The 12,576-nt window shown below is 40.1% G+C and overlaps 2 long non-coding RNA genes across 2 annotated transcripts in view; one reads left to right on the forward strand and one right to left on the reverse strand.

The window, feature by feature from the left end:
• The window catches only part of LOC103457802 (uncharacterized), a 23,142-nt gene extending 10,780 nt beyond the window's left edge, over positions 1 to 12,362 (forward strand). The window contains exons 2-3 of the long non-coding RNA XR_532477.2: positions 3,023 to 3,117; positions 12,151 to 12,362. This is a non-coding gene — a long non-coding RNA (uncharacterized LOC103457802). The remainder of the gene's footprint in view (positions 1 to 3,022; positions 3,118 to 12,150) is intronic.
• Positions 10,985 to 11,978, reverse strand: LOC108165744 (uncharacterized). The gene is made up of 2 exons (XR_001776070.1): positions 11,947 to 11,978; positions 10,985 to 11,154 (listed from the first exon to the last, which is right to left on the reverse strand). It is a non-coding gene; the product is annotated as an uncharacterized LOC108165744 (long non-coding RNA).
• Positions 12,363 to 12,576: the final 214 nt, after the last annotated feature.

Raw genomic sequence — 12,576 nt, forward strand, 5'->3', positions numbered from 1 at the left:
GATGGACTTTGTAAAATTTGCATTAGGACTGCAATTCGTTTGCCAGATCTGCAAAGTTTACGACTGTCTAATTTTGTTTCGTATTATTTTAAAAAGTAGGATGAGTGTTGTAGTCAGTAAAAAATKGATTCATTAAAAACAYGTCAAATATTAAAATTGTTWCCATTTGTGAGTTGACTATATGTCAGAGAGGACTTCTGCTGTCTACAGATGTCAAGAAGCAGACTTCACTGTATGTTAGTGATGGGATCCGATTAAATAATGAAGCCATATATCCACAAAATAAGCAACATTTTCAATTCAAACACCATAAATGATAGAATAAACCGACATATGAGCTCAGTAATAAAGAAATTTGTTGTTTCTAATGTTATTCATGTTAATTAACCATCAGATTGTTTTACAAGAACTCATCATTTGTGGAACTTATTTAGAAATGTTGACTCTGGATGCTAACATTAGGGACGTCTCTTCCCCAACACCACATTTTTAGCATTGAGATGCTATTTTATGCTTGATTAGCTTCGCTGATAGGCTAACTCTTTTTAGCACAACTTGAATACAACAATAGTTTTGACAGCGTACCTCCAGATTGTTTTTGAAGCAAAGGTTTACCTCCAGTGGGCCAAAAGTGGCTTYGTCGTCCATCGCTGTTCGCAGATGTCCCTTGTGTGTCAGATTTAAGGGAAATACCAGAAACATACGAGTATAAAGGTTCCAGTYAGAAAAAAAGTGAGGAATTGTGTTATAATTTTAAAAGTCCTAGCCTTACTTTATACACTAAAGACCTGTTCTATAAATATTCCACATAAGGACAAGTAAATGCAGCGGTATTCTGTAAGAGTAGGTAGAAATTCYCACAAACAGAAAAAGCCTTACCAGAGATACWCAATACTGTGATGAGAATTAAAAAGYAAAGGTTTGGGTGCTGGAACGGAAAATACAGACAAATAAAGGATGCCCCAACAACCCCTTGGTGAAAATAATGTTCAAACTTCACTTGACATTGGTCTTTTATAAACCAAGAGTCTAAACATCCTTGTTAATGTCACATAATAACAACCACGGTGATTCATGAAGAGAGTTTATTCATCACAGTCGATGTTCTTCTCATATCCCTAGGGATATGATATGAGACCAATGAAGGGCCTGATAGACAATTCTGATCAGGCAATTCTGATCAGGCCCTTCATTGGTCTCACCTCCTCAGATGGCCGCCATGGCGCCAACAACCTCCCGGATAAACGCGTCTGCACCGCAAGACGAATGCTTGATGACGCCTGCGAAATGAGCCCCGCCAGCTGTTCTCAAAATGTCAGCCGTGTCCCACAGAGAACGAGGCGCCTGTTGATTGAACGAAACACAAAATCGGAAAAACACACGCGTTCCAATCCGTCCTCCTGTCTTTTTCCATTCTCCGGTGAATAATTACTAAAAAAATTAAAGTAAAAAAAATCCATAGATCACACATGAATGGACGCGTGGCCCTCAGCCCGTCTACCCATCACCATCGCGAGCTAATTTATTAATGATAAATGTACTGGATTTGAACGCTGACAGGATGATGAATGCGAGGGAAAGTGAGTCTGCGTCACGCGTGAGGGACTTCGGTGGATGTTGTTTTCTTTTCTGTCAATGTAACTAAATGACAGATCCGGCGGGCGTCTGCAAACACAGTAGCTTACCTCYGCTAGCTTACGTTCGAATTCTGCTGATCAACATTTGCTGACCCGTTCCCTACCTTMCCGTCTGAAGAACGCAGTCGGAGTCGGACGGGCATTTTGCCCGGCMGGGAGCCATACGTTGTTCGTCCTTGCATTTCGTAATGTTTTTTCTTTTTTTGTCCACTTTATTAGAAGCCACAGTCCAGGTTCATTCTCTCCTTCCCTCTTAATGTGCAACGTCAGCTGCAACTGTGTAGCTCAGTTCACAGTTTAGTGCACAAGATGTTGCCTTGTCAGGACTCCACAGTATTTAAGGGCACGGACGGAAAAAAAAATGAAGAAAAAATGAAAGAACATCATTAATTCTTGTCAACAAAGAACATGTAGCATGTGCTTCTTATTTTGTCGTTCCGTATACCATATGGGGCAATAAATGGGCTTCACTGTGAGTCTAACAAAGGACTGGGATGCTCTGTGCTTTTCTGATTAGAGTCCAGCTGAACCCGCTTGCTGATTCAGAATCCAATTAAATAGATCAGTGGATTATTTACATTAAGCTTTCCTCCTTCAGAGCTAAATCAAGCTCCAGACCAGTCAATTTATCCGTGTCCAGAAACGTCTGCAGTTCTGCTGTACGGTATCCAGAAGTTGACTGACCCGAGGGAATTAAAGGACCCCAAATTGACACCAGGATTTCAGGAACGTCTGTATTGTCAGTGAATGCCTTCCAGACTGAAACTMTTTAGCAAGGYGTCKCTTTCATTCAGCTTTGGTTGCTATTGCAGCTGCTGCACGTTCAAAACAGCTTTTCTAAGACCAAGTGTTGAACTTATGCTAATTGGAAAGATATTGAGCAGTTTAAGCCATGTATGGAGCCACACATTTTGTTCCCGTTTGTTGGGTTTAAGATTGTTCACAGTTTACCACTTTGAACTAGCCTACAGGAAGAAACAGGAAATACTAAAGGTTGCTTTACACAGGAATGAGTTGATGACTTTACAGTAGAGAACAACATTTGCTTTGGGTCGCCACAAGTCAGCTAAAGTCCCTAACACAGTGGTCCCTGGTTCGATTCCCGGCAGGTAATTTGCTGCAGGTCGTTTACGATATTTGTGCTAATGCATGATGTTAAAATGTGATCGTATCAGTCATGGACCATAATTGAGGCAGCAGTCAATGGGTTTTTCACAATTCTCAAACTTTGACTGGTTCTCCTCACCAAGAGATTTTCCCATCAACTCCTTCATTTCCCYGTTGKAGGAAAGACTCGCCACAGCATGATGATGATGATGTTCTTTTAGGTTGATATGCAGTGTTAGTTTTCTAATTCTTGTTGCCTTTTGTGTGTCGGCCCACAGGTTTTTGGTTGCGTTTACTGTGCGCACCAACAGACTAGGTGAACACTGGAAATAGAGAGACTTCTAATGGCTTTCTTCTTTGCACTCATCGAAGGGTAAGTGGAATCTGTTTGAACTTCACAATTACACACCGCTTTGTGTTCGTCTGTCACATAAAGCTGAAAGTTTGCGTCTGCGACGTGACAAAACGTGTAAAAAGTTCAAGGTGTGCAGTTACTTTTCCAAATCATTCTGTCGCCTCAGTGGGAAAGTGTTGTACAAGCACACTCTGCCCCGAGTTTCAACTCTTACGTACCTGAAAATTATTTGAAGTGAAGAAAAAAAAAAAAACCCCAACAACAATCAAAGTAAATGTTGTCTTTTGTGTGTTTGCGTTTGTATTTTGCAGACGCGCACAGTGTTCTCACGCAAAAGTCAACAATTCAGCTCCTCGGCTTGTGTTACTCTGGAAACGGTGTCTAATAAGTGAAAACATTGGAGCGCACATCACAGACACAATGTTTTGAATCTCACAAGTTGCTCGCTGGTATGGTTTGCATCACCACCGCAGAACAGAGAGAGGCAGAACGAGAGAGAGAGAAAGAGAAAAAAAAAAGGAGACTATTTAAAGTTGAACAGGCAGTTCTGCTCATCTGAGAACATGACCACAGTAAAACAGCAGGGGAAACTTTTACCCTGTGTCATTTGTAAGGATGACATTACTGAAGATGTTGGCACATTAGATGAGATCTTGTTAATAATGCTCAGTGGGCATTGTTAGACTGCAGGGCGTACGTTGCTTAAGCCTAATTACGTGCGAATTAGCGAAATACACGCGGGTTCCGTTCGGAAGACAAATCGTTGCGTGCGTGTTATGAGGAAGACGTCTGGGAATGGCGTTCACCAGGCGCTGTCGGACAACGGATAATTGTGTYCTACATTTGCCTCTTTTTTTTTCAGGTTTCAGAAATGAAACTGCACTAGAGTCTCGCTATTGATGCACGTGTTCATGAAGCACGGTGGTTTTCATAAAGAAGCGCTTTGTGAGAGGTTTGTTTTCTTCGCCAACTCCGGCTGGTGTGAGATGCGTTCAGAGGCCCGAYACCCTTCAGAGAGAAACATATAAGACTCCTTTTTTTTTCTCGAAATAAAAAAGTTTCACTGAAAGTGGAAAAATCCACAGAAATAAAGAATTAAGAAAGTATCACGTTTTCAACATATTGACCTTTTCTTTGAAAGCAGCTTTGCTTGCGAAGGTGACGTCTCATACAGGAGCGAGGAAAAGCTGTGCTTGTTGAAACCTGCATGTCTGACAGGAAAAATGGTTGTAATTCTACAACTTACTTTGTAAACAAGATTCATTTTGTAAGGTTAAAGAAAAGAGTTTTACTTTGAAATATAAATCTAGGATTTTACATCCACTCGTCATCGGCTTGATAGTCACATTCATTTGTAGCTTTTAATGATCTATTTGAGTTCTTTATTTCAATTTCTGTTTCAGGTTTTGATACTAATACAACATATCGTCACCTTCCTAAAATAATGGCCTAAGTCGTTTTTTGGCCAAAGGGATTTCCAAAAAAACGACGTAGGCCATTATTTTAGGAAGGTGACGATATGTAGCTTTGCTTAATGTTAGCTTGATTTATCCATAGCAAACCAGTTTTGACATCTGTTTGGGATCACTGTTCATCATGTTTCAATTATCTGGCCTAACTTGTCCATGTAAGATGGAAAGAAATGCGCTCAGATGCTTAGGAAAAACCCAGAAACCTCCAAGGCTATCATAAACTAGGACATGCTTTAACACCAGTGTTAATGTACACAGTGAAGTTAGTTTAGGTTTTGAAGTGACATAGTGGTGGAGTAGACGCTCCTTATGCGACCGCTGTTACTCCAGTATKGAGAGGTTTACTGTGTGATAACTGAATAAAGGCCATTTAAATCACAAGCAAAGGTAAAAACAAGACCGTAGAGTTCACAAAGCAGGAAAACGCGACCCATAAGCAACTTATATCTGATCTTTTCACAGCAGTCCGAATGGACAAATTTAGATTTTTTTCACCACCAAAAATAATAATTTGTGTCACTTCCAAATGTGGGACTAAATCGGATACGTATCTGATTGTTTTCAACACGGTTGCAGTCAGAGCGGTCAGGTCTCATTTTACGTTACCGACGCGAGACGTGAAGCATAATTCTGAACCAGCAGAAGTCAGACGYGGTAAATCCAGATGTAAACAATGGCTGAAAATCATAACTGTGGACAACAATCCTAAAGACATTAAAATTGGTTTTGGAGTTGATAAAAAAATTTAAAAAACACTAGCGTTTTGTTTCTGGAGTCTTAGACCTGTTGAAGAATTATGGACCAAAACGTGTCTGTGCCAGAAAGCTACCACATTTAAATGAACCCCACCGTTTCCATGTCCATTCTGAAGTCTGTGTATGGTATGTGAAACYATTTTTTTATCCTACAGATTGTAAGAGAATTATTTATTAAATTAATTATGGCTACTATTTAAACACTGTGTGGATTAGAGAAAATCTATAATACTTTCACATTTATGCCACCAGTTACAGCTTTTGTTTTGTCAAACAACATTCAGCATTCAACATTGAACCGTATTGAATGGTGTAACTTAATGGAACGTTTTTGCACCATAGTCATTTTTTTTGAGACATCGCGGCGTATTTCTTTAAGATTCCATGTTGCCTGAGGAAAATGAACTTTCCTAGTTCTAAAGAAATAAAAGTGACCTGGTTCTCTGAGGACATCAAAAATAATGGCGCTCTGACATCGAGTAGATACGGCATTAACAATAGATTGTATAATTGTTCTCGGCTCCTGTAAACACAAATGCACCAAGATTCAAAAGCCTAATTGAAGTAGCTTTCAGGGTCACTTTTCTGTTTCAGAAGTCTATAACTACGAGCACACACTTTTCTTTAGCAGCTAATTACGTCAGACTGTCACATGTTTACATGTTTCTTTAGTTATTCACAGCTTGAAAGGAAAAGCTGGGCATATAAAAATGAATGACTACGAAAGAGGCACACTGATTTATCAGCTGCTTTTGAAATTCTAAGGGTTTTCCGATTTAATCAAATGAAGTTTTTTTTTTCCCCTTTTATTATTACATCACTGAAAAAAAAATCTCAGTAATTTTAATTAAAACTTCAGAGATAATGCCATGTTTTTCCTAATTATTACTATTCAACACAAAAACGTAATTCCTTATTATCACCCCAGTAAAACATATAGTTCTTTTTCTTTAAGGGATACTTTTTTTTTTTTATTATTTTAATTAAGAGGTTGAGAGCAGCTAATAACATTGCTGCAGCAGATCAGCCTCATGTTGGATAAACGCTGTGCAGTTCCTCCTTTAGATTTAAGCTAATGGTTAATTAAAGAGGTGGAAAGATCAAAGCGACTTTCAGCCATCTTAAGAATAGGGAAAGTGGCCTTGACTCAAAAGTTTAATGGCTTGAGAGGAAAGGTTTTCAAAGAAAAAAAAAGAAAAAAGGGTACAACTGGCGTGGGAATATTCCCAGAGCTATGCCCATTATGCCATTTTCTGTAAATTATTATTATTGGAACTGTTTCCTTCTACTGGGTATTTTAAGTAATTTATGAATTATATGTCTTTTGTGAACGGTTGCTAAGCCATGCTGCTGCAGTGATCTTGAGCAACCACAACGTACTTGTATCGATTCATTTTGTCAGACGCAAACACTGTTGCAAAAAATGCTGCGATTGTTGCTCTTCCGACCTCTTTTGTCATTTTGTGCTCTTGACTGGCGGTCAGTGCTTAGCCTAAATGCTAACATGCTTCCATAGAGATGAAAAGAGAAAAGCATAATACAGCCAGAACTAAAGGACTCCCCTGAATAAAAGTATAAACTTATAAAAAACAGAAAACCCATCCAAGCGGTATGTTCCACAAACGTCTAATACTTTTTCCAAGGTTGTCTAAAGGATCAAAATATATACCCTATATATTACATACGTCTTTTCATAACACTTGTTTTTAATTGAAGCATTTTTTTCCACCCATTCTGAACATTAATGCCCACTGGGCTGATGAATGCAGTCTGATTACTGACGAGCCATGAGAGAAAGAGAGAGCTGAGTTTTTCTTATTGAAACCGATCTTTTTCTGTAGCAATATTTCTAATGAGCAACGTCTAGCCACCGTTTCACTTATTGCCTTGGCTTTTTGTCACGTTTGTCTGAATGAAATAAGTTATGTTCTCAAGCACGACTTTTTCAGGCTTTAAGTCAAAGTAAAGAAAAAAGGAATGCAATTTTAATCAGGAACGTCTACAGTAATGGATGCAGTGACTGCTGGCACTAGAATGTTTCCACCATTTTAATAATTCTGACCTTAAAGGGGCGGTATATGATGTGTTTTCCAGGCCTGTTGTGTCATTTTATAGCAAAGTGAAGTAACCGTCTTATAAAAGTTGTTATAAAAATAAGTTCTATATAAAATATGTATAACAAATATGATTTAAAAAAATTTAGCTCCTGATTTAACGCCTTGAAATTGGACCTCTGTCTCTTTAAGAAACTCCTACTCTTTCTGAAACTCCGCCTTCAGGAAGTCGTCACAACATGGCTCCTCTATTAACCCTTYRRCAGCSTTTGTACCAGTGTTTCACTGAGAAGCAGCTCCTATAATGAGCTCAGCTGATGCTCAGTACCACCAGGTGTGTTTGCTAATTGTTGCTGACTAGTCTGAAGGAGCTGAGTGGGAGAGTCAGCCTTGACAGCTTGGAAACTGCAGGACTGGGGAGGAGCTTCCTTCTCGAAGGCGGAGCTATGTCCACCCAGGCGTTTTGTATTGGATTTCTCAAACATGCATAAAATAATGACAGCAACACTCCAGGTATGGTTTAGATTAGGTACTAGCATCATAGCATGATGTAAAGATAATTWAAAAAAAGATTACTATTTTAGCTATTCCTCTTCTCGTCAGAACAATTCAATGCAGTTTATTGACAACTTTTAGTTGAGTTTTAAAAAAATCTTGTGATCCACCGCACACATAAAATCAGAAGCTGACATACACACACACACACACACACACACCGGGGTGCCTGCCCTCTTCCCGTATATGCGCTGACTTAAATGGAATCTCTAATGGACTTGAAGGGTCATCACTGGCAGGCTGGCCGCGATAGCATCGGTGCTGTGGCTATGACACCACTGGGCCGACTGAAGCGGCACTGGAATCAGACTGGACTAATCTGCCCACAGGGCTGACGCTATCTGCAGGCTCATCTCTGCTAGGAATGAGATCCCTCTCACGACCTTCACCAGATTCTTATCATAGTTGGACAAAAAAATCCCAAGCGTGTGCGAGTGTGTGTCTTGGCAGCCTTCGTTGAACTGCTGAATCTAAGTGTGTGTGTATGTGTGTGTACAACCTCTGGAGATTGTAAGGACGGCTGTCTAAGAGAATGTATGAATGTGTGTGTGTGTGTGTGTAAGGAATATGCTGAACATAGTGAGCTGTACAGCTCAAACATTATTAAGTGCCCTCTACACTCAGCATGATGGCTCTAATCAGTACAGAAAGCTGGGTCAGCTTTGGGAATTTATTAAATATTTAAGGGTTCACTACAAATCCTCCATGTCCCTTGTTCTGTAAGGAAGCGAGTATTAGATCTGTGGTAACTCTGCAGCTGCCAAACACAAAATAGCAGCAGAAAATACATGTGGCCCCAGAACGCTGGTAAAAAAGAAAAGGAAAATGTTAAAGGGTTAAAAGAGGAGSCATGTTGTGATGACTTCCTGAARGCGGAGCAGGAGCTTCTTAAAGAGACRGAGGCTGGATTTTAGAAATTAGAAAGGAATTTAGAAAGATCTTAAGAAGATGCTGTCTGAAAATGTACTGCTAGGTCGTTATTGCAAATAGGAATTTTTTCTTAATTCACCTGGTTAAAGCTGCAGTATGTAACGTTCACAAAGAATATGTTTTTTTAAATATGTGTTGAARCTTTCAACATGTGACAGTGCAGTATGAGACTGATAATCTGTGAAAAAAATCGAGCTCCTCTGATTTCTCRARTGCYGACTACAAACAACCAATCAGAGCCAGGCGGAGGGTCTTTGTGCTGTTAATCAAYCTCCACGTGGTGCTGYTCACACCCTGTCCTACGCTGCAGCTAGCATAGCCTGTTGTGAATGCTCAGGGTAGTCACGTAAACGGTTTTTCTGTAACTGTAAGTTGTTTCTATGCCATTCACACATTTGTCAGCGAGTACATGGTGTTGATTGATAGCACTAAGACCCGCCTCCTGGCTCTGATTGGTTGTTTCTGACCAGGTTCTACAGATGGCAACAGAAGCTCAGGGAGGACTTGGAGGAGACTGAGCTTTTCACAGATTATGTAAAAAACKTWATTTTTTCCAAAATAAAAGCTACAAACTGTGGAGACAAATAAAGGTTAAATAAATAAATGAAAACTGACTCGAGGGATAWCTTCCTTTTTGCATCCGACATCACATTCTGAGACTCGAAGCTGATGCAGCCGGTCTGTTTTTTGATAATCTGTGAGAACCAAAGTATCCCCGGCTTTAACGTGGTTTTGATGAGCAGCTTTTCCAGGAATTTAGCCGCTGTGCGGTGTGATGGCCACAGATCCGTAACCATCGAGACATGTGACATTTAAATCAGGCTGTGAGCCGCCGTGGAGATTTATGGTTCGCAGACAGAGTCTCACTTCACGCTGCAAAATACCCCCCGTTTTTTTTTTTTTTTTGACTCAATAATTATGGATTACAAACCCGACGTTGTGACGGACACACGAGAGCAGCTGCAGTCGGAGCAAATTGAAAAGTGTTAATCAGAAGCCAAAATGTTTAATTGCAGAAGCAAACAGAAAACTCAATTTGTGTGTTTTTGCTTTTGTCTTCCTAAGCACCGCTGCCTCTCTTTGTTTTTTTTTGCACCTGCAATGATTGATTAAAAACMAACCCGGCTCTTTCAGCGGAGAGACACAGTTTAATGGCCCTGACACAGAATTAAATTGTGTTTGCCGCATTGTCAGAGTTTTAATTTTACGAACGATTTGCCCGAGCCAGACCCGGTCACGTTTTCCCCCGTTGTTTTTTTCGTTCAGAAAAACCCGACTCTTCCGTGACGTTTGGATGAAAGGCCGGCGGAGGAGAGCCACTAAAACTTCRTTCTGATTCTCATTTGCTGAGCAAAAGAGGGGAATATTGTTTCGAGATTGTCCCAGTTAACCCATTCTGGACCTTTGAGATCAGAATTTGCTTTCAGAAGGGGGGAGAAGGAGACAATGGGGGCTTTCTCTTGTTGCGGCGAGACGATCTGCTCTAACGTCGAACGTGGCTGATAAGAGCACATGACTCAGCTGTGTTTCCTCTTTATCACAGTAAGCTGCCGCAGAATCCATTATCTGGCTCCTTCAATACGCCCCTGACAGAATGAGAAACCAGGGGGGAGAAGAAGGGAAAAAAAAGAGATGGAGAGAACTTAAAAGGAGATTTGATTTTGATGGAAGCTCTCCTGCTCTGTCCTGAGCTATGACTTCAGACGTAGGTTTTGCACAGCTTGTGTGGAAAGATACCGTGACATCTTTGCATTAACGCCGTTTTTTTTTTTTAATAAAAGGATTGAATATGTACTTTTATTTTCTGTGTGTACACTGGATCGCTAAAACTAGTTACATTTGGAGCTAGAAAGTGAGATATTTACTCAAGAAAAGAGTCACAATCTCACAGTATCTTATTTTCTGTAATTGTTCATTTGAAACTCGACTACTTTAGAAAAAAAGACAAGCGATAAAGAGTGCAAAAATTGCAAAAGCTCATTTCCAGAGAGAAAAACGTCTGGTATTGTTTCTATTATCAAACAATTTGCCCGTTCTGGTTTACTTAAAGGGGCAGTAACATGTAAAATTGACTTTTTTGAGTGTCATTCCCTGAAAAAACAAACCTTGAGTGTTAATGCATGTTTTACAAATCCTTTAATCTCCATTCAGCTGGTCAAAACACCGGGGTGGACCTAGCTCCGCCTTCGAGGATGAAGCTCCTCCTCTGAGCCAGTTTCCAAAATTCAGAGCTTCCACCTCACTAAACTCCTTCAGACTAGCCGGGAGCAAAGTGATTGTGATGACTTCCTGAAAGTAGAGTTTCAGAAAGAGAAACCATTTTTTAAAGAGACAGAGGCCCAATTTGCAKGTGCATAATCACAGTCAGTTTCTTTTAAGTCGTATTTGATATATCCAGCTTTTATATAACAAGTGAAGGTAAGAGCTACTTGATTTTGGTTTAACTAATTAGCGCACTGTGTAAAAGTACTCGCTCCTTTCTGTACTAATTGAGTTTTTGTTGTTTTGTCATGTTGGTCCAACAGTAAATACTTCCATAGGGCCTCGGGAAATTGGTCCTCAAAACTTTCCATCCTACCCCCTGGCTGAAAAATTGACTTCTGGAAGTTACTTAGTTGGGGCCGTTTTCCACGTAAACAAATGACGCTCTGATCTGTCAAACAAAGGTTTCGCACAAAAGGGGGGCTAAARGTTTTMCACRGGTTGTGTGACAAATCGGGATGAACTACATGATTCTCAGAACCAAATTCCATGATTCAGCAACGAGAACTTGACTTGGGAGTTTCGGCTTGACCTCGTAGAGTCCTTTAGTTTTGGTAGCTTTAAACATAAAATCAGTTAAAAATATGTTTTTTTTGGGAGCACTTGTGTATTATTTGCAAATAATTGTCTTCGTTAATATACACTTTTCTACTGCGTTGCCACCAAAATGAAATCATGCAATATTTAAATAGTTTGGAGCAAAAAAGATGTTAAAAAAACGGCAGCAGCATGAATTCGTTAAAAAGTACAAAAATCAACTCCCTCAAAWCAACAGTCACTCAGATCAGATGAGCATAATCCCAAATTTGTGTTACTTACTTTCTCAGAAATTGTGTGTGTTCATTGTTTCTTCCCGTATTAGCGCTGGCGCTGGGAGAAAAGCTGCTTCTTGAGTCTGTTTGTTCTGGCTTTAATGGCTCTGAACCGTCTGCTCCAGGGCAACCGTTCAAACACAGAATGTTCAGCGTCAGATGAATCTCATAGAAAGTTTTAGTTTKTTTTTTTTTTTTCTCCCCCAAACAGAAGGAACTGCAATGGCTGCTCAGAAGAGGGAAGAGGGCGGCCAGAACTGCTCTGGGTCGCAGAGATGATCCTCTGGAGAGCTGCACACAGAAACAGTTTGTCAGGATTCAATGGAAGGACACCAAGAGTTTCTGGTTCAGAGGAAGTGTCACATAAAATGGACTTTTTTCAGCTTCACATCATGTTATAATGTTATTCCCTCATCGAAAACAGACCTGAAGTGTTGCCTCGATTCTTTCACACACACGTTTGAGAAATCCTTTAATCTCCCGTGGACCTAGCTCCGCCTCCGAGGACGAAGCTCCTCCTCTGACTTTTCAAGCTTCCACCTCACAGAGCAAACACCCACATTCAGTTCCGAGCTCATTATAGGAGCTACTTCTTAGTGTAACTCTGGTAAAAATGTTAAAGGGTTAATAGAGGAGC

Source organism: Poecilia reticulata, linkage group LG21 (genome assembly GCF_000633615.1).
Source record: "Poecilia reticulata strain Guanapo linkage group LG21, Guppy_female_1.0+MT, whole genome shotgun sequence".
NCBI lineage: Eukaryota > Metazoa > Chordata > Actinopteri > Cyprinodontiformes > Poeciliidae > Poecilia > Poecilia reticulata.